The sequence below is a fragment of the Hemiscyllium ocellatum genome, unplaced genomic scaffold, assembly GCF_020745735.1.
Source record: "Hemiscyllium ocellatum isolate sHemOce1 unplaced genomic scaffold, sHemOce1.pat.X.cur. scaffold_152_pat_ctg1, whole genome shotgun sequence".
Classification (NCBI taxonomy): Eukaryota; Metazoa; Chordata; class Chondrichthyes; order Orectolobiformes; family Hemiscylliidae; genus Hemiscyllium; species Hemiscyllium ocellatum.
Genome location: NW_026867800.1, coordinates 1,678,950 through 1,700,073, shown reverse-complemented (window position 1 = coordinate 1,700,073; position 21,124 = coordinate 1,678,950). Strand labels below are relative to the sequence as shown.

Here is a 21,124-nt window from a genome sequence, read left to right as displayed (position 1 = left end):
CAGGAATTGGAATCAAATCCAGAGCTCTGGCTCAGAGACACGGACACTGCCCACTATACTACCATACCCAGATTTTGGGTCATATTTTAGTGCCCTCTTTCAGCTCAGTGTGGATTGATTATAATCAGGTTACTATTACTGAATTACAAACAACACTTTGTATTATTAAACAAATGCAAGATATTTGTCTCAACTGTAGGATATTGAGTGTACTTGCTGAATATTGAAATTAACTATGACCATCTTTAATCGCTATTATCTGTAGTCTGCAATATTAGGGAAAGAAATCCCACAGAAACACTCTGCCCAATGAAGGGTCTCAAATAGATATTTATTACTGAACACCAGAGGCGAAGGAAGGGATTAATTTCTGACCCCAAAACACCGATCAATCTTACCCACTCTAACATGTGTCTGCCCTCTTCCTAATACCATGAAATGATACCAGGCCGCTGATTACTGTCCAGCCTCTCCTCCCCACTGACTGTGTCTGCAATCCGTCCCTCCTCCCTCTAACCACACAAGGCAACCCAAGGTCAGGGTCTTTGTGAAAATCAAGGCCGGAGTGTGCAGGCCTCCTGGAGAGGGGTGGGCATTTTAAAATTGAAGGGGGAGGTGGCAGTCATATCACACACTGGGCTGAGGGGTGGCAGATGGAGGATAGTCTGGATTAATGCCAGGCATTGGATTTGGTAAATCAAACAAGAACAGGACCTATACAATTAAAAGTAGGGTCTTTTGGTGGTGTTGTAGTACAGAAACCTAGGCTGTCAGGTTTAATTCTTTAAAATTTGCATCTGATATAGAAAGTGGATAAGAAGGTGTTTAACACACTTGTCTTCATATGTCAGACCTTTGAGTATCGGAATTGGGATGTCATGATGTGGCTGTACAGGACATTGGTGAGACCTCTTCTGGAATACTGTGTCCAGTCAGAGAGTTGGGGATTTAAAACTGAGGGATATTTTGAGGCGTGAGGAAAAAGATTTACAAAAGTCAGGAGAGGTAATTATTTTAGACAGAAGCTGGCTTTTGTGTGGAATGAACTTCCAGAGGAACTGGTGAAAATAGGGACAGTTACAATTTTTAAAGGACATTTAGATCAGTACATGGATAAGACATCAGTTTGGATGGTGCTGTGAGCAGCTGCCCTCTCCCTCTCCCTCCCCCTGCCCCTCTCTGAATGAATCCCTGTTGGTTTTCACCCTCTCCCAATGCCTGTGCAGTGGCTTGGAGAGGCCAGCAGAGGGTGGCATTGCATCACTTTCAGCACCACAGAGACTGCCAGACCTGCCCCACACAGAGACACACAGATACACACACAGCAATTGTTAGGGCACGGCATAGATCCCATCTGGTAATTTAAACTAAACATAAATAAATGCTCAATTTAGGTTGTAAACTGTTGAAATATGAGTGATAGAGAACTCCCAAATTCCAGTGTTTAAACAAAAAATATCAATGTATTTTTTTAACTCTGAAAGTGAACATTTTACATCAACTATTCACAACTCTGGGACCCTCTTTCTCCTAACTGCTTATTACCCTACTCCAACTCTACAGCAATATACTGTTTCAATAAGACACTTATTAAAATTACATAAACGTAATTTCAAAACCACACAGCAGCTGTTGTTTCATCTGACCTCACACCAATCTCCCTTTTCCCATCTTTCCTGGGAAGACTGGCTCATGTTACAGGATGCTATCCAAGTGTCTACATTTCAGCATTCTGACACCTGGGAACACATCCTTCCATGACACTGTCTCTCAGTCTCCCCCTCTCTGTCTATACCCCAAAACCCCTCCCATGTGGTGATATTTAAACTGATTCCCCCGCCATCTCTCTCTGACAGTGATGTTCACACCCACAGTACCCCCTTGTCATGGCACAATATAGAGATGGAGCTGGAAATGGGTGGGAGCTGTACGTCCTGTCACTTCCAGCACGGGCTGCAAGTTTCCCCACACTGGGCAGGGATCTAACATAGTGCTACTGGGCAATGCACTGGGGTGGGGTACACAGTCCTACATGCTGGGAGGGTAACTGCTCCTGGGTTACAGATCAATGCACTGGGGTGGGGTACACAGTCCTACATGCTGGGAGGGTAACTGCTCCAGGATTACAGATTAATTCACGGGTGATCACTGCACAGGTCTCTGTGCTGGTCAGACTGTCTGGTTGCCGTTTATGGACAATGCAATGATGTGGTCAGTGCAGCTCCCGGTGCTGGATGGATATGTAGCCTGTGCACAGTACATCATGGTGGTGGTGGGTCGGGGAGAAAGGTGATGGACAGATCACGAAACTCCACGGAACATTCTGACCCCGACATTCTATAACTGACATTCCCCGGAACGTTCTGTCCATGACATTCTATAACTGACGTTCCCCGGAACGTTCTGTCCCTGACATTCTATAACTGACATTCCCCGGAACGTTCTGTCCATGACATTCTATAACTGACATTCCCCGGAACGTTGTGACCCTGACATTCTGTAACTGACATTCCCCGGAACGTTCTGTCCCCAACATTCTATAACTGCCATTCCCCGGAACGTTCTGTCCCTGACATTCTATAACTGACATTCCCCGGAACGTTCTGTCCCTGACATTCTATAACTGACATTCCCCGGAACGTTCTGCCCCTGACATTCTATAACTGACATTCCCCGGAACGTTCTGCCCCTGACGTTGTTTGTTTGTGAACGGCCGGACGTCAGTGAATTGAACAAACGATAAGATCCCGAGGGAAGAGATCCCGTTCCAGGGAGAAGGAGACACTGTTCCGAAGGCCCCTCAGGCAGTTAAAGGGGGGAATACGTTTTCCCTGCGTTTACATTTCTCCACGACACTGGATCGGCCACAATTTAGACCAAAATATACGAAATTCCCAAACTCCGTTTGTCTTCAGGAAACTGGGAGAGAATCCTTCAGGACAGCAACGTTCCCACCCTCCGTATTAGGAACTGGGAAGGAGTGACCTGTGTGTGCTCTCGAGTGATCGAGTGTTTGGGAATGTTCTAGAAACCATCTGTCCTTATGGATGTGTCTCTGTGTGTTTGGGGAGGGAGGGTTTCTTGTGGTTTATGTCACATTTTTGTCAGTAATTCCGACCTTCCCATTTGTTATTCCAGCTCCAATTATTTTAATAAATCCCTGAATACAGGGACGCATTTGAAAATCTCACTGGGTCCCTGATCAAACGGGTCCCTTTGCCTCCAGGCTGATGGATAATGGGTTTGTTTTCCTTCCTCACAGTTAACGTAGTGACCATCTACGTCCTGCTTTATAAAGATTGTGGATTGTCTCCATGTGTCAGACGTTACCTGGGGGCAATGGCTGCGGCGGATCTCCTGGTCATTATCCTCGACCTGATCCTGAGACACATTCCCATTGTTTATAAGGAACAGTTTTATTTCCTGTACTCCGTCCCCGTGTGTAATATCCACGCCGTCCTGCTTTATGCAGCCACTGACTGCTCTGTCTGGTTCACCGTCACTTTCACCTTTGATCGGTTTGTGGCCATTTGTTGCCAGAAGCTGAAAAGTAAATATTGCAGTGAGAAAACGGCGGCTGTGGTTCTGGGAGCAGTGACTGTGCTGAGCTGTTTAAAGAACATTTTCTGGTATTTTATGCTCACGGCTCGGTATCGGCTGGGGAACGACCCCTGGTTTTGTGATGTAACAGTCGCTGTTCGATTCTCCAGTGTCTGGGTCACAATCGAGTCCCTCCACCACATTCTAACCCCGGGTGTCCCATTTCTCCTGATTCTGCTGCTCAATGTTCTCACCGTCAGACACATTTTAGTGACCAGCAGAGCCCGCAGGAGACTCCGCGCTCACACCAATGGGGACGCTCAGTCTGACACTGAAATGAGAAACCGAAAAAAATCCATCATTTTACTGTATGTGATCTCGGCCAATTTCATCCTGTTATGGTCAACGTTAATGCTGTATTCTATATGGTACCGGATGTCTTGGATTGTGGATACCCCTCTGTATCTCGATGCCTTTGTGCAGGAATTGGGCTTCATGCTGCAGCTCCTCAGTTGCTGCACAAACACCGCGATTTATGCCGTGACCCAGACTAAGTTCAGGCAGCAGCTGAAGAATGTGCTGAAATATCCCTTCACCCAAATCCATCCATCCATCAAATTCCCTCATTAATCACACCATCCGGGATTTTCTCATTTCAGTTCAGTGTTTCAGCGATGGAGCAGCCTGTCGCTATGGTAACAGACTGAGGGGAGCGCTGGTTTGTCCCTCCTTATCCCACAGGGGGGTTACAGGGAAACATTTCAATGTTTCTCACAACTCAGGGGCCAGTGAGAAAAGGCACCATCCCACTGACTATATCCATCACTTCCATTTGTAACCAATAAAAATGCTGATTACAGCGTGCCGAGCAGCAGAGGGACCGATGTTGTTGTGTGTCTTTGTGTTGGAGAAGCTGAGCTGGAGAGAGACAGACTCAGCCCCAAGTCCTGGTCCTCAGGGAAGGGAAGGGGAGGGCACCGCGCCCTGAGCTCAGGAGCTGGGGTTAACGCCCTCAGTCCCAGCACTGCAGCCTGGCTCCACATTACCTCTCCCCTACTCTTTCTCCTCAATTCTCTCTCTCTCTGTCTCATCATCTCTCCTCTTCACACTCCCTCGTTTCCCCTCTCACACACAATCCCCCCAACCCCGGTTTCTCCACCTGCCCACATCTTCCCTATCCCCTCACCCTCACTCTCTCTGTCCTGCTGTCTCTGTCTCCCTCCAGCAGTTCCATCTCTACCCCATTTTCCCCTCCTCCTACCTTCCACATCTCACCCCCCCACACACACAGCCTCACGACCAACCAACCCCACACCCCCCAGTCTCTGGGTCAGAGGGAGAGGGAAGGACCAGGGAGACAGAATGTGTCTGAGACAGGGGGAGGGAGGGAAGGAGGGAGAGCGATTCAGTCAGAGAGAAACGGAGGAAGGTGGGGAGTGAGAGAGAGAGACACTGATTGAGGGGGGTCAAGAGTGAGAGAAGGTGGAGGGAGAGTGAAGGAACGGGGGGAGAGAGAGGGGGCAAGGGAGAGATAGGGAGAGATAGGGGAGGACGAGAGATGGGACGGAGGGAGGGGAGGGAATGTCAAGAGGGAGGGAGAGGGCGAAAGAGGGGATGGGAGAGAGAGGAAGAGCGAGAGAGGTGGAGGAAAAGGGAGAGGGAGAGGGCGAGAGAGGGGAGGGAGGTAGGGGAGGGAGAGAGAGGGGAGAGGTTGAGAGAGGGGAGGATGAGACAGGGAAGTGAGGGAGGGGAGGGCAAGAGAGAGGAGCACGAGAGGGAGGGAGAGGGAGAGAGGGGAGGGGAGAGAGGGGGGAGGGCGAGAGACTGTAGTGCGAGAGAGGAGGAGGGCGAGAGAGGGGTGACCGAGTGAGGAGAGGGAAGGGAGGGGAGGGCGAGACGGGGGGAGGACGAGAAAGTAGGGAGGGCAAGAGAGGGGGAGGGTGAGACACGGGGAGGGCGAGAGAGGGGAGTGCGAGTGAGGGGGAAGGCGATAAAGGGGAGGGCGAAAGAGGGGAGTGAAGGAGGTGAGTGTGAGAGGGAAGAAGAGGGCGAGAGAGGGGAGGGCAAGACAGCGGGGAGGGTTAAGAGGGGAGGGCAAGAGGGAGGGAGCGGCTGAGAGAGGGTAGGGATGGAGGGGAGGGCGACAGAAGGGTGAAGGTGTGAGAGAGGAGGACGAGAGAGGACAGGAAATTGAGGACGAGAGAGGGGAGAGCGAGACAAGGGGGAGAGGTAGGGGAGTTCGAGAGAGGGGAGTGAGACAGGGGAGGGCGAGAGAGGAGAGAGAAGGGAGGAGGCTAGAGAGGAGGGCGAGTGAGGGGAAGGAGAGAGGGAGGGCGAGAAGGAGAGAGGGAGGGCGAGAAGGGGGAGGGAGGGAGGGAGGGGAGGGTGAGAGAGATGAGGGAGGGAGGGGAGGGTCAGAGGAAGAAAAAGGGTGAGAGAGGGGATGGGAGAGAGGGGAAGCACGAGTGAGAGGGAGGGCAAGAGATGGGGAGAGGGAGGGGAGGACGAGAGGGATGGAGAGTACGAGAGAAGTGAGGGAGGGTGGGAAGGGCGAGAGAGGGGGAGAGTGAGAGAAGTGAGACAGAGGGAGAGGTTGAGAGAGGGGAGGACGAGGAGGGGGAACAGAGAAAAGGGGCCAGAGAGAAGGGGGCCAGAGAGAAGGGGGCCAGAGAGAGGGGGGACAGAGAGAGGGGGGACAGAGAGAGGGGGGACAGAAAGAAGGTGACAGAGGGAAGGGAACAGAAAGAAGGTGACAGAGGGAAGGGAACAGAACGAGGGGGGACAGAGGGAAGGGAACAGAAAGAAGGTGACAGAGGGAAGGGAACAGAACGAGGGGGGACAGAGAGAGTGGAACAGAGGGGGCGGGACAGAGCGAGGGGGCGGGACAGAGCGAGGGGGCGGGACAGAGCGAGGGGGACAGAGAGTGTGGGATAGAGGGAGAGGAACAGAGAGGGGGGATAGAGGGAGGGAGACAGAGACGGGGGACAGAGAGGAGAACAGAGGGGGGACAGAGGGGGTGGGAAAAAGTGAGGGTGACAGAGAAAGTGGAAAAGAGAGCGAGGGGACAGAGTGAGGGGGGACACAGAGAGGGGCGTGACAGAGAGAGGAGAACAGACTTAGGGGGACAGAGAGACGTGGGGCCGGAGTGGACAGAGAGGTGGGGGACAGAGAGACTGGGGGTAGCAGAGTGAGGGTGACAAAGAGAGAGGGGACAGAGTTGTGGGTAGAGAGAGGGGAACAGAGAGAAGAGGACTAAAAGATGGGTAGAGACAGAGGAGGACAGAGAAAGGGGGACAGAGAGAGGGGGCAGACAGAGGGGGACATTGAGGGGTGTGACAGAGAGAGGAGGACAGACTTAGGGGGACAGAGAGACGTGGGGATGGGGGCGACAGAGAGCGGGGGGACAGAGAGAGGGGGGACAGAGAGAGGGGGACAGAGAGGGGACAGAGCGAGGGGGGACAGAAGACAGGGGGGCAGAGAGAGGGGGACAGAGGGGGGGATAGAGAGAGTGGTGACAGAGAGAGGGGGGACAGACGACAGGGGGACAGGGAGGGTGGACAGAAAGTGCCACCTCAATATCTCAGACAGTGCTCCCTCAGCACCTCAGATAGTTCTCCCCCAGTACCTCAGAATGTGCTTCCTCAATACCTCAGAAAGTGCTCCCTCAGTAAACCAGAAAGTGCTCACTCAATTTCTCAGGTAGTTCTCCCTCAATACATGTTAAAGTGCTCCCTCAATACGTCTGAAAGTGCTCTCTCAATACCTCAGAGTGATACCTCAATACCTCTGAAAGTCCTACCTCAGATAGTGCTCCCACAATACCTCAGATAGTGATCCCTCAGTACCTCAAAAATGCCCCCTCAAAACCTCAAAGTGCTCCCTCAGTACCTTAGATAATGCACTCTCAATTCCCCAGATAGGTCTTCCTCAGTACCTCAGAAAGTGTTCCCACAATACCTCAGAAAGTGCTACTCAATTCCTCATTACATCTGAAATTGCTTCCTCAGTACATCAGAAAGTGACCCCTCAGTACCTCAAAAGGTGCTCTCTTAATACCTCAGACAGTGCGACCTCAATACCTCAGAAAGTGTTCCCTCAGTAGCTCAGAAAGTGCCCTCTCTGCACCTCAGACAGTGCTCCCTCAATACCTCAAATATTTCTCCCTCAGTACCTCACAAAGTGCTCCCTTAGTAACTCAGATAGTTCTCCCTCAGTACCTCAGAAAGAGCTCCCTCCATTCCTCAGATATTTACCCTCAGTGCCTCAGATGGTGCTCCCTCAGTACCTCAGAAATTGCTCCTTCAATATTTCAGAAAGTTCACCCACTATACCTCAGATAATGCTCCCTCACTTCCTCAGAGTGTTCTCCCGCGGTACCTCAGAAAATGCTCCCTCAATATCTCAGATAATGCTCCCACGATTCCTCAGATAGCGCTCTCTCAATACCTCAGAAATTGTTCCCTCAGTTCCTCAGATAGTGCTCCCTCAATACCTCAGATAGTGCTAACTGAGTACATCAGAAAGTGCTCCCTCAATACCTCAGATAGTGCAACCTCAGTACCTCAGAAAGTTCTCCCTCAATACCCCAGAAACTGCCTCCTCAATACCTATCCCTCAGTACCTCAGGTAGTTCTCCCTCAATACCTCAAATATTTCTCCCTCAGCACCTCACAAAGTGCTCCCATAGTACCTCAGATAGTTCTCCCTCAAATAGTTCTCCCTCAGTACCACAGAAAGTGCTCCCTCAATACCCCAGAAACTGCCTCCGCAGTACCTCAGATAGTTCTCCCTCACTACCTCAGAAAGTGCTCCCTCAATACCTCAAAGTGTCCGTCAGTACCTCAGATGGTTTTTCCTCAATACCTCAGAAAATTCCCCTCAATATCTCAGATAATGCTCCATTAATTCCACAGATAGTGAGATTAGATTAGACTTACAGTGTGGAAACAGACCCTTCGGCCCAACAAGTCCACACCGACCCGCCGAAGCGCAACCCACCCATGCCCCTACATTTACCCCTTACCTAACACTACGGGCAATTTAGCATGGCCAATTCACCTGACCCGCACATCTTTGTGACTGTGGGAGGAAACCGGAGCACCCGGAGGAAACCCACGCAGACACGGGGAGAACGTGCAAACTCCACACAGTCAGTCGCCTGAGTCGGGAATTGAACCCAGGTCTCTGGTGCTGTGAGGCAGCAGTGCTAACCACTGTGCCACCGTGCCGCCCTGTGCTTCCACAAGACCTCAGAAAGTGCTCCTTCAGTACCTCAGATAATGCTCCCTCCGTACGTCAGAAAGTGTTCCTCAGTACCTCAGATAGTGTTCCCTCAATACCTCAGATAGTGCTCCCTCAATACCTCAAAATTGCTGCCTCAATTCCTCAGAAAGTGCTCCCTCTATACCTCAGATAGTGCTCCCTCAGTAACTCAGAAAGTTCTCCATCAGTACTCCAGAATGTGTTCCCTCAGTACCTCAGAAAGTGTTCGCTCAATCTCAGAAAGTGCTACCTCAATTCCTCAGTACATCTGAAAGTGCCCCCTCCGTACCTCAGAAATTTCTCCCTCAATACCTCGGAAAGTGTTCCCTCAGTACCTCAGAAAGTGCTACTTCAATTCCTCAGTACATCTGAAATTGCTCCCTCAGTACATCAGAAAGTGACCCCTCAGTATCTCAAAAGCTGCTCTCTCAATACCTCAGACAGTGCGAACTCAATACCTCAGAAAGTGTTCCCTCAGTACCTCAGATAGTGCTCTCTCAGCACCTCAGGTAGTTCTCCCTCAATACCTCAAATGTTTCTCCCTCAGTACCTGACAAAGTGCTCCCTTAGTACCTCAGATAGTTCTCCCTCAATACCTCAAATACTTCTCCATCAGTACCTCAGAAAGGGCTTCCTCAATTCCTCAGTACACCTGAAATTGCTCACTCAGTACCTCAGAAACTGCTCCCTCCATTCCTCAGATAGTTCTCCCTCAATACCTCAGAAAGTGCTTCCTCAGTACCTCAGAAATTGCTCCCTCAATATTTCAGAAAGTTTACCCACTATACCTCAGATAATGCTCCCTCAATTCCACAGATAGTGCTCCCTCAATTCCACAGATAGTGCTCCCTCAATTCCACAGATAGTGCTCCCTCAATTCCACAGATATTGCTCCCTCAATTCCACAGATCTGCTCCATCAATACCTCAGAATGTTTTTCCTCAATACCTCAGAAAATTCTCCCTCAATATCTCAGATAAAGCTTCATTAATTCCACAGATAGTGCTCCCTCAATACCTCAGAAAGAGTTCCCTCAGTACCTCAGAAAGTGTTCCCTCAATACCTCAGATAATGCTCCATCAATACCTCAGATAATGCTCCATCAATACCTCAGATAGTGCTCCCTCAATACCTCAAAAATGCTGCCTCAATTCCTCAGAAAGTGCTCCCTCTATACCTTAGATAGTGCTCCCACAGTACCTCAGATAGTGCTCCCTCAGTTACTCAGACAGTGCTCCCTCAATACCTCAGAAAGTGCTCCCTCAATACCTCAGAAAGTGCTCCCTCAATACCTCAGAAAGTGCTCCCTCACTACCCCAGAAACTGCCTCCTCAATACCTCTGCTGGCTCTCCATCAGTAACTCAGAAAGTGCTCTCTCAATACCTCAAAGTTCTCCCTCAATACCTCAGTACATCTGAAATTGCTACCACAGTACATCAGAAAGTGACCCCTCAGTACCTCAAAAAGTGCTCTCTTAATACCTCAGTCAGTGCGAACTCAATAACTCATAAAGTGCTCCCTCAATACCTCAGAAAGTGCTCCCTCACTATCTCAGAAAGTGCTCACTCAGTACCTCAGAAATTGTTACCTCAGTACCTCAGAAAGTGCTCTCTCAATACCTCAGATGGCTCTCCCTCAGTACCTCAGGTAGTTCTCCCTTAATACCTCAAATATTTCTCCCTCAATACCTCAGAAAGTGCTTCCACAGTACCTCAGATAGTTCTCCCTCAGTACCTCAGAAAGTGCTCCCTCAATTCCTCAGATAGTTCCTGCTCAGTAGCTCAGATAGTTCTCCCTCAGTATCTCAAAGTGCTCCCTCAATACTACAGAAAGTGCCCCTCAATACCTCAGACAGTGCTCCCTAAGTACCACAGAAAATGCTCCGTCAGGACATCAGAAAGTGCTCCCACAGTACCTCAGAAAGTGCTCCCTCATTTCCGCAGATGGTTCTCCCTCAATACCTCAAATAGTTCTCCCTCACTACCTCAGAATGTGCTCCCTCTATACTTCTGAAAGTGCTCCCTCAATACATCAGACAGTGCTCCCTCAGAACCTCAGAAAGAGCTCCCACAATACATCAGAAAGTGCTCACTTAATACCTCAGATAGTGCTCCCTCAATATCTCAGAATGTGCTCCCTCAGTACCTCAGATAGTGCTCCCTCAATAACTCAGAAAGTGCTCCCTCAATAACTCAGAAAGTGCTCCCTCGTAACCTCAGACATTGCTCCCCCAATAACCTCAGAAAGCGCTCTCTCACTATCTCAGAAAGTGCTCCCACAATACCTCAGATAGTGCACCCTCAGTACCTCAGATAGTGCACCCACAGTACCTCAGAAAGAGCTCCCTCAGTACCTCAGAAAGTGCTCCCTCAGTACCTCAGAAAGTGCTCCCTCAATACCCCAGAAACTGCCTCCTCAATACCTCAGACAGTGCTCCCCCAGAACCTCGTAAAGTGCTCCCTCAGTACCTCAAAAAGTGATCCCTCAGTATCTTAAAAAGTGCTCTCTTAATACCTCAGACAGTGCTACCTCAATACCTCAGATAGTTCTCTCTCAGTACCTCAGAAGGTTATTCCTCAATAACTCAGAAAATGCTCCATCAATATCTCAGATAATGCTCCATTAATTCCACAGATAGTGCTCCCTCAACACCTCAGATAGTGCTCCCACAATACCTCAGAAAGTGCTCCCACAATACCTCAGATAATGCTCCCTCAGTACCTCTGAAAGAGTTCCCTCAATACCTCAGGTAGTGCTCCCTCAATACCTCGGGTAGTGCTCCCTCGATACCTCAGATAGTGCTCCATCGATACCTCAGATAGTGCTCCATCGATACCTCAGATAGTGCTCCATCGATACCTCAAAAATGCTACCTCAATTCCTCAGAAAGTGCTCCTCCTATATTTCAGATAGTGCTCCCACAGTAACTCAGAAAGTGCTTCCTCAATACCTCAGACTGTGCTCCCTCAATAACTCAGAAAGTGCTTCCTCAATACCTCAGACTGTGCTCCCTCAATAACTCAGATAGTGCTCCCACAGTATCTCAGAAAGTGCTACCTCAGTGCCTCAGAAATGTTCCCTCAATACCTCAGACAGTGCTCCCTCAATACCCCAGAAACTGCCTCCTCAATACCTCAGCTGGCTCTCCATCAGTACCTCAGAAAGTGCTCCCTCAGTACCTCAGAAAGTGTTTGCTCAATATCTCAGAAAGTGCTACCTCAATTCCTCAGTACATCTGAAATTGTTCCCTCAATACATCAGAAAGTGACCCCTCGGTACATCAAAAAGTGCTCTCTTAATACCTCAGACAGTGCGACCTCAATACCTCAATGTGCTCCCTCAGAACCACAGAAAGTGCTCCCTCAGTATCTCAGAAAGTGCTCCCTCAGTACCTCAGACAGTGCTCCCTCAATACCTCAGATGGCTCTCCCTCAGTACCTCAGGTAGTTCTCCCTCAATACCTCAGAAATTACTCCCACAGTACCTCAGATAGGTCTCCCACAGTACCTCAGAAAGTGCTCCCTCAATTCCTCAGATAGTTCTCCCTCAGTACCTCAGATAGTTCTCCCTCAGTACCTCAGATAGTTCTCCCTCAGTATCTCAAAGTGCTCCCTCAATACCTCAGACAGTGCTCCCTAAGTACCACAGAAAGTTCTCCCTCAGTATCTCAGAAAATGCTCCGTCAGGACATCAGAAAGTGCTCCCTCAGTTCCGCAGATGGTTCTCCCTCAATACCTCAAATAGTTCTCCCTCAGTAGCTCAGAAAGTGCTCACTCAATACCTCAGATAATTCTCCCTCAATACCTCAGAAAGTGCTCCCTCAATACCTCAGATAGTGTTCCCTCAGTACCTCAGATAGTGTTCCCTCAGTACCTCAGAAATTGCTCCCTCAATATTTCAGAAAGTTCACCCACTATACCTCAGATAATGCTCCCTCAATTCCTCAGATAGTGCTCCCGCAGTACACCAGAAAATGCTCCCTCAATATCTCAGATAATGGTCCCTCAATTCCTCAGATATTGGTCCCTCAATATCTCAGAATGTGCTCCCTCAGTACCTCACATAGTGTTCCCTCAATACCTCTGATAGTGCACCCTCAGTACCTCAGAAATTGCTCCCTCAATACCACAGAATGTGCTCCATCAATTCCTCAGATAGTTCTCCCTCAGTACCTCAGAACGTGATCCCTCAGTACCTCAGATAGTGCTCCCTCAATACCTCAAAGTTTTCCCTCAGGACCTCAGAAAGTGCTCTCTCAGCACGTCAGAAAGACCTCCCTCAGTACCCCAGAAACCGCCTCCTCAATAGCTCTCATGGCTCTCCCTCACTACCTCAGGTAGTTCTCCCTCAGTAACTCAGAAAGTGCTCCCTGAATACCTCAGAACGTACCACCTCAATACCTCTGACAGCGCTCCCTCAGTACCTCAGATAGTTCTCCCTCAGTCCCTCAGATAGTACTCCCGCAATACATCAGGAAGTGCTCCCTCAATACCTCAAAAATGTTGCCTCATTTCCTCAGATAGTGCTCCCTCTGTACCTCAGAAAGTGCGAACTCAGTACATCAGGAAATGCTCCCTCAATATCTCAGATAGTTCTCCATCAATCCTGTTAATGTGCTCCCTCAATACGTCTGAAAGTGCTCCTTCAATACGTCTGAAAGTGATCCCACAGTACCTCAGAAAGTGCTCTCTCAGCACATCAGAAAGTGCTCCCTCAGTACCCCACAAACTGCCTCCTCAATACCTCAGATGGCTCTCGTCAGTACCTCAGGTAGTTCTCCCTCAATACCTTAAATAGTTCTCCCTCAGTACCTCACAAAGTGCTCCCTTTATACCTCAGATAGTTCTCCCTCAATACCTCGAATATTTCTTCATCAGTACCTCAGAAAGGGCTTCCTCAATTCCTCAGTACCCCTGAAATTGCTCACTCAGTACCTCAGAAAGTGCCCCCTCGGTATCTCAAAAAGTGCGCACTTAATACCACAGACAGTGCTACCTCAATACCTCATAACGTGCTCTCTCAGTACCACAGATAGTGCTCGCTTACTACCTCAAAGTGCTCCCTCAATCCCTCAAAAAGTGCTGCCTCAGTACCTCAGACAATGATCCCTCAATACCTCAGAAAGTGTTCTCTTAATATCTAAAAAAGTGCTCCGTCTATATCTCAGAAAGTGCTCCCTCAATCCTTCAGAAATTCTCCCTCTGTATCTCAGAAAATGCTCCCTCAATACCTCAGAAACTGCCTCCTCAATACCTCAGATGGCTCTCCCTCAGTACCTGAGGTAATTCTCCCTCAATACCTCAAATAATTCTCCCTCAGTACCTCACAACGTACTCCCTCAATACCTCAGATAGTTCTCCCTCAATACTTCAAATAGTTCTCCCACAATACCTCAGAAAGTGCTCCCTCAGTACATCAGAAAATGATCCCACAGAACATCAGATAGTGCTCCCTCAGTACCTCAAATACTGCTCCCTCAGTACTTCAGATAGTTCTCCTTCAGTAACTCAAATCATGCTCCCTCAATTCCTCAGATAGTGCTCCCTCAATACCTCAAAAATGCTGCCTCAGTTCCTCAGGAAGTGCTCCCTCAATACCTCAGACAGTGCTCCCCCAATAGCCTCAGAAAGTGCTCTCTCAGTTCCTCAGAAAGTGCTACCACAATACATCAGAAAATGCTCCCGCAATACCTCAGATAGTGCGCCCTCAGTACCTCAGAAAGTGCTCCCTCAATACCTCAGAAAGTGCCCCATCAATCCCTCTGACACTACTCCCTCAGTACCTCAAAAAGTGCTCCCTCCGTACCTCAGAAAGAGCTCCCACAGTACCTCAGAAAATGTTCCCTGAATACGAGAGAAAGTGCTCCCTCAGTATCTCAAAAAGTGCTCCCACAATACCTTAGATAGTGATCCCTCAATACCTCAGAAAGTATTCCCTCAGTTCCTCAGAAAGTGCTCCCTCAGTACCTCAGAAAATGCTCCCTCAATACCTCAGATGGTTCTCCCTCAGTATCTCAAATAGTTCTCCATCAATACCTCAGATTGTTCTCCCCCAGTACGTCAGATAGTGCTCTCTCAATACTCAGAAAGTGCTCCCACAGTACCCCAGAATGTGCTCCCTCAGTTCCTCAGAAAGTGCTCCCTCAATACCACAGATAATGCTCCCTCAATTCCCCAGATAGTTCTCCCTCAGTACCTCAGGAAGTGCTTCCTCAATTCCTCAGTACAGCTGAAATTGCTCCCTCAGTACCTCAGAAAGTGCCCCCTCGGTATCTCAAAAAGTGCTCTCTTAATACCACAGACAGTGCTACCTCAATATCTCATAAAGTGCTCTCTCGGTACCTCAGATAGTGCTCCCTCAGTACATCAGAAAGTGCTCCCTCAATACCTCAGACAGTGCTCCCTCAATACCTCAGACAGTGCTCCCTCAATACCTCAGACAGTGCTCCCTCAATACCTCAGAAAATGCTCGCGCAATATCTCCAAAAGTGTTCCCTCAATACGTCAGAAAGTGCTACCTCAATTCGTCAGAAAATGCTGCCTCAGTACATCAGACAATGCTCCCTCAATATCTCAGAAAGTGCTCCCACAGTATCTCAGAAAGTCCCCCCTAAATCCCTCAGAAAGTGCTCCCTATGTACCTCAGAAAATGCTCCCTCTGTACCTCAGAAAGTGCTCCCTCTGTACCCCAGAAAGTGCCTCCTCAATACCTCAGATGGCTCTCCCTCAATACCACAGATAGTTCTCCCTCAATACCTCAAATAGTTCTCCCTCAGTACCTCAGGTATATCTCCCTCAATACCTCAGACCGTGCTCCCTCAATACGTCAGAAAGTGCTCTCAATACCTCAGAAAGTGCTGCCTCACAACCTCAGATAGTGTCCCCAATAACCTCAAAAAGCGCTCTCTCAGTAACTCAGAAATTGCTTCCTCATTACCTCAGAAAGTGCTACCACAATACCTCAGAAAGTGCTCCGTGAATACCTCAGAAAGTGCCACCTCAGCACCTCAGATCGTTTTCCCGCAGTACCTCAGAAAGTGTTCCCTCAATACCTCAGAAAATGCTCACTCAATATCTCAAATAGTTCTCCCTCAATACATGTTAAAGTGCTCCCTCAATACGACTGAAAATGATCCCACAATACCTCAGAAAGTCCTACCTCAGATAGTACTCCCACAATACCTCAGATAGTGATCCCTCTGTACCTCAGAAAGTGCTCTCGCATTACCTCTGAAATGCTCCCTCAAAACTTCAGAAAGTGTTCCTCAGTTCCTCAGAAAGTGCTCCCTCAGTACCTCAGATGGTTCTCCCTCAGTACCTCAGATGGTTCTCCCTCAGTACCTCAGATGGTTCTCCCTCAGTACCTCAGATGGTTCTCCCTCAGTACCTCAGAAAGTTTTCGCTCAATACCTCAGAAAGTACCCCCACAATTCCTCAGTACACCTGAAATTGATCCCTCAGTAACGCAGTAAGTGCCCCCTCAGTACCTCAAAAAGTGATCTCTTAATGCCTCAGATAGTGTTCCCTCAGTACCTCAGAAAGTGCTCCCTCAGTACCCCACAAACTGCCCCCTAAATAGCTCAGATGGCTCTCGCTCAGTACCTCAGGTAGTTCTCCCTCAATACCTTAAATAGTTCTCCCTCAGTACCTCACAAAGTGCTCCCTTTATACCTCAGATAGTTCTCCCTCAATACCTCAAATACTTCTCCATCAGTACCTCAGAAAGGGCTTCCTCAATTCCTCAGTACACCTGAAATTGCTCACTCAGTACCTCAGAAAGTGCCCCCTCAGTATCTCAAAAAGTGCGCACTTAATACCACAGACAGTGCTACCTCAATACTTCATAACGTGCTCTCTCGGTACCTCAGATAGTGCTCGCTTACTACCTCAGAAAGTGCTCCCTCAATCCCTCAAAAAGTGCTGCCTCAGTACCTCAGACAATGATCCCTCAATACCTCAGAAAGTGTTCTCTCAATATCTAAAAAAGTGCTCCGTCTATATCTCAGAAAGTGCTCCCTCAATCCTTCAGAAAGTCTCCCTCTGTATCTCAGAAAATGCTCTCTCAATACCGCAAGAATTGCTCCCTCAGTACCCCAGAAACTGCCTCCTCAATACCTCAGATGGCTCTCCCTCAGTACCTGAGGTAGTTCTCCCTCAATACCTCAAATACTGCTCCCTCAGTACCTCAAATACTGCTCCCTCAGTACCTCAAATACTGCTCCCTCAGTACCTCAAATACTGCTCCCTCAATACCTCAAAAATGCTGCCTCAGTTCCTCAAAGTGCTCCCTCATAACCTCAGACAGTGCTCCCCCAATAACCTCAGAATGTGCTCTCTCAGTTCCTCAGAAAGTGCTACCACAATACATCAGAAAATGCTCCCGCAATACCTCAGATAGTGTGCCCTCAGTACCTCAGAAAGTGCTCCCTCAATACCTCAGAAAGTGCCCCATCAATCCCTCTGACACTGCTCCCTCAGTACCTCAGAAAGAGCTCCCACAGTACCTCAGAAAATGTTCCCTGAATGCCAGAGAAAGTGCTCCCTCAGTATCTCAGAAAGTGCTCCCACAATACCTCAGAAAGTATTCCCTCAGTTCCTCAGAAAGTGCTCCCTCAGTACCTCAGAAAATGCTCCCTCAGTACCTCAGAAAGTGCTCCCTCAACACCTCAGATGGTTCTCCCTCAGTATCTCAGATGGTTCTCCCTCAGTATCTCAGATTGTTCTCCCCCAGTACGTCAGATAGTGCTCTCTCAATACTCAGAAAGTGCTCCCACAGTACCCCAGAATGTGCTCCCTCAATACCACAGATAATGCTCCCTCAATTCCCCAGATAGTTCTCCCTCAGTACCTCAGGAAGTGCTTCCTCAATTCCTCAGTACAGCTGAAATTGCTCCCTCGGTATCTTAAAAAGTGCTCCCTCAGCACCACAGACAGCGCTCCCTCAGCACCACAAACAGCGCTCCCTCAGCACCACAAACAGCGCTCCCTCAGCACCACAAACAGCGCTCCCTCAGCACCACAAACAGCGCTCCCTCAGCACCACAAACAGCGCTCCCTCAGCACCACAAACAGCGCTCCCTCAGCACCACAAACAGCGCTCCCTCAGCACCACAAACAGCGCTCCCTCAGCACCACAAACAGCGCTCCCTCAGCACCACAAACAGCGCTCCCTCAGCACCACAAACAGCGCTCCCTCAGCACCACAAACAGCGCTCCCTCAGCACCACAAACAGCGCTCCCTCAGTACCACAAACAGCGCTCCCTCAGTACCACAAACAGCGCTCCCTCAGTACCACAAAAGTGCTCCCTCAGTACCACAAACAGCGCTCCCTCAGTACCACAAAAGTGCTCCCTCAGTACCACAAACAGCGCTCCCTCAGTACCACAAACAGCGCTCCCTCAGTACCACAAAAGTGCTCCCTCAGTACCACAAACAGCGCTCCCTCAGTACCACAAATAGTTCTCCCTCAGTACCACAAATAGCGCTCCCTCAGTACCACAAATAGTGCTCCCTCAGTACCACAAATAGTGCTCCCTCAGTACCACAAATAGTGCTCCCTCAGTACCACAAATAGTGCTCCCTCAGTACCACAAATAGTGCTCCCTCAGTACCACAAATAGTGCTCCCTCAGTACCACAAAAGTGCTCCCTCAGTACCACAAATAGTGCTCCCTCAGTACCACAAAAGTGCTCCCTCAGTACCACAAATAGTGCTCCCTCAGTACCACAAAAGTGCTCCCTCAGTACCACAAATAGTGCTCCCTCAGTACCACAAATAGTGCTCCCTCAGTACCACAAATAGTGCTCCCTCAGTACCACAAATAGTGCTCCCTCAGTACCACAAATAGTGCTCCCTCAGTACCACAAATAGTGCTCCCTCAGTACCACAAATAGTGCTCCCTCAGTACCACAAATAGTGCTCCCTCAGTACCACAAATAGTGCTCCCTCAGTACCACAAATAGTGCTCCCTCAGTACCACAAATAGTGCTCCCTCAGTACCACAAATAGTGCTCCCTCAGTACCACAAATAGTGCTCCCTCAGTACCACAAATAGTGCTCCCTCAGTACCACAAATAGTGCTCCCTCAGTACCACAAATAGTGCTCCCTCAGTACCACAAATAGTGCTCCCTCAGTACCACAAATAGTGCTCCCTCAGTACCACAAATAGTGCTCCCTCAGTACCACAAATAGTGCTCCCTCAGTACCACAAATAGTTCTCCCTCAATACCTCAAATAGTTCTCCCTCAGTACCTCAGAAAGTGTTCCCTGAATACCTCAGAACGTACCACCTCAATACCTCTGATAGCACTCCCTCTGTACCTTCTATAGTTCTCCCTCAGTCCCTCAGATAGTACTCCCTCAATACCTCAAAGTGCTCTCTGAATACCTCAGGAAGTGCTCCCTCATTTCCTCAGAAAGTGCTCCCTCATTTCCTCAGAAAGTGCTCCCTCAGTACATCAGAATAGCTCCCACAATACATCAGAAAGTGCTCCCACAATACATCAGAAAGTGCTCCCACAATACATCAGAAATTGCTCACTCAATATCTCAGATAGATCTCCCTCAGTACCTGTTAAAGTGCTCCATTAATACGTCTGAAAGTAAACCCTCAATACGTCTGAAAGTGATCCCTCAATACCTCAGATAGTGATCCCACAGTACCTCAGAATGTGCTCTCTCAGTACTCAGAAATGCTCCCTCAAAACCTCAGAAAGTGCTCCTCAGTTCCTCAGAAAGTGCTCCCTCAGTAGCTCAGATAGTTCTCCCACAATACCTCAAATAATACTTCCTCAGTACCTCAGAAAGTGCTCGCTCAATACCACAGAAAGTGACCCCTCAATACCTCAGACAGTGTCCCCTCAATACCTCAGACAGTGTCCCCTCAATACCTCAGACAGTGTCCCCTCAATACCTCAGACAGTGTCCCCTCAATACCTCAGACAGTGTCCCCTCAATACCTCAGAAAGTGCTCCCTCAGTAACTCAGATAATGCTCCCTCAATTCCCCAGATCGTTCTCCCTCAGTACCTCAGAAAGTGCTCCCTCAATACCTCAGAAAGTGCTCTCTTAATACCTCAGACAGTGCTACCTCATTACCTCAAAGTGCTCTCCTTACTTCAGATAGTGCTCCCTCAGTACCTCAGAAAGTGCTCGCTCAATACCTCAGAAAGTGACCCCTCAATACCTCAGACAGTGTCCCCTCAATACCTCAGACAGTGTCCCCTCAATACCTCAGACAGTGTCCCCTCAATACCTCAGACAGTGCTCCCTCAGTAACTCAGATAATGCTCCCTCAATTCCCCAGATAGTTCTCCCTCAGTACCTCAGAAAGTGCTCCCTCAAAACCTCAGAAAGTGCTCTCTTAATACCTCAGACAGTGCTACCTCATTACCTCAAAGTGCTCTCCTTACTTCAGATAGTGCTCCCTCAGTACCTCAGAAAGTGTTCCCACAGTACCTCAGAAAGTGCTCCCTCAATACCCCAGAAACTGCCTCCTCAATACCTCAGATGGCTCTCGCTCAGTACCCCAGGTAGTTCTCCCTCAATACCTCAAACAGTTCTCCCTCAGTACCTGACAAAGTGCTCTCTCAATACCTTAGATAGTTCTCCCTCAATAGCTCAAATAGTTCTCCGTCAGTAACTCAGAAAGTGCACCCTCAGTACCTCAGAAAATGCTCCCTCAATACCTCAGAAAGTGCCCCCCAATACCTCAGACCGTGCTCCCTCAGTACCTCAGAAAATGCTCCCTCAATACCTCAGAAAGTGCCCCCCAATACCTCAGACCGTGCTCCCTCAGTACCTCAGAGTGCTCCCTCAATACCTCAGATTATGCTCCCTCAATTCCCCTGCTAGTTCTCCCACAGTACCTCAAAGTGCTCCCTAAATACCTCAAGTAGTGCTCCCTCAATAGCTCAGATAGTGCTCCCTCAATAACTCAGAAAGTGCTCCCTCAGTACCTCAGAAAGTGCTCCTTCATAACCTCAGATAGTGTCCCCCAATAACCTCAGAAAGCGCTCTCTCAGTAACTCAGAAAGTGCTTCCTCATTACCTCAGAAAGTGCTACCACAATACCTCAGATAGTGCTCCCCCAATACCTCAGATAGTGCTCCCCCAATACCTCAGATAGTGCTCCCCCAATACCTCAGATAGTTCTCCCTAAGTACCTCAGAAAGTGCTCCGTGAACACCTCAGAAAGTGCCAACTCAATACCTCATAAAGTGCTCCCTCAGCACCTCATAAAATGCTCCCTCAGCACCTCAGAAAGTGTTCCCTCAATACCTCAGAAAATGCTCACTCAATATCTCAGATAGTTCTCCCTCA

The 21,124-nt window shown here is 49.0% G+C and overlaps 1 long non-coding RNA gene across 1 annotated transcript in view; it reads right to left on the bottom strand.

The window, feature by feature from the left end:
* Positions 1 to 21,124, bottom strand: part of LOC132810130 (uncharacterized) — a 40,901-nt gene that overhangs the window by 3,958 nt on the left and 15,819 nt on the right. The window lies entirely within an intron of this gene.